Genomic DNA, 1,614 nt, shown 5'->3' with positions numbered 1-1,614 from the left:
AGCATTCACGCTAGCCTTATCGAATGCAATGCTATTTATCTAGTTCATAATTATGATAAAAAGTTACAGTTTTCAAGTTTTAAAAATTTTGATTTAGTGTGTTTAATAAATCTTCATCCTGTTCTTCCCGTGACCTAAGGTGTGTTTTGGATTTTGGCTCCTTGTGTGATTAAGTTTGATACCCCTGATTTTGATGATTCCTCTTTAGTTTTATGAAGTTTGTCCTTTTTTCCCAAAAGTTCTTTTAAGAACATGTAAGACTTTGGGAAATCCTCTTAAATACCAACCTATTTTGAAGTAGGAGGAACAGAACCTTCTCCGTTCTGGCATCAAGGCCAAGGAATAAATGGCTTCAGCACTTCAGAGCTGCACCGAATACAGATCGTTTTAAAATCTTCCTTGAATTCTATTAATTTGTTATAACTTAATTAAGAAATGTATTCTAATTTAACTTGAAACTTATGAAGCTTTGTAGTTACTTAGGTTGTTCTATATGAATAAGTGATTGACTAAATCTGACATTTGCTTTTATGACGTCCTCAGGTCATTGTTTCTGAGCAGAGGAGCTAGAGCATTTTATTGGGGGGGTGAGGAGACTGTCAAACGAAGACAGCAGAGTGGAAGCTCAGAAGGGCTTAATATACTATACAGGGGCAAAGCAATTAATTTGAGGAGCGCTAGATTTTTAAGAGTTTTGTTGTTTTTGCAATGCTTTAAGAACAATTTGACATGATGAATCAATTACTATTTCTACGATCCAACCAGATCGGTCAGTCTGAGACAGAATCAAATCGACTTATAAAACCACTTCTACCATCATTCCAGTCCCGTGTGTGGAAACACTGAACTGATCAAAGTCATGTGACCAAACAGTGTGTTAGAAGGTTCTAATAAGGATTATTCTGATGTGAAAAAACAACTTTATCAAACTAAAATGTGACTGGATTTGACATTCATTCTTGTTTACTTGTTTGTACACATATTTAATGTACTATCTTGAAGAAATACAAGGAATCTGGAAACTTCACCTGCACTGTTCAGTGCCAGGAATTTATCTCCGAGTCTCACTAGAGGAAATTTTGGCAGAAAGATGTTCTGGATCCACTTTAGGTTTAAATTGGGTCTTTCAAAATGAACCAATATCAACTGTGAATTGTACTGGCACCCAGAATGTATTAAATGAATTGAATTGTTATTAAAACCAATCGTTACACTCCTAACAAAGAAGGTTGTTTGATGATTTTTGTCAATAGTGATACTAATATAAAATAGGTCTGCACCCGTTGGTGTTTCATCATAAGGGCAGAAATCCTCAAAAGAAATAGAAACTGGAGGATTCAGGATTTCTTCTCACAGTCGTGGACTGAGATGAAAAGGTCAGCGGAGAATCCTTCCACTTTGAGTTCTCAGTCTTCACCCTTTCTCGACTTCTTTGACTTCTCTACTATGAGGGATTGAAGCCCCCAGGTGTTAAAAGATTGAGCCTGATCTTGGACCGTCGATGAGAGGATCCAACCAGCCAGACTGAACACATCAGACGGGCCGCTGACGGTCAGACGGAGAGTCACGTTTGTGTCAGTTTTTTTCCCCTCAGTGTATGACTGATTCACTTAC

This window comes from Oryzias melastigma, linkage group LG20, assembly GCF_002922805.2.
Source record: "Oryzias melastigma strain HK-1 linkage group LG20, ASM292280v2, whole genome shotgun sequence".
Classification (NCBI taxonomy): Eukaryota; Metazoa; Chordata; class Actinopteri; order Beloniformes; family Adrianichthyidae; genus Oryzias; species Oryzias melastigma.
This window is presented reverse-complemented; position numbering follows the sequence as displayed.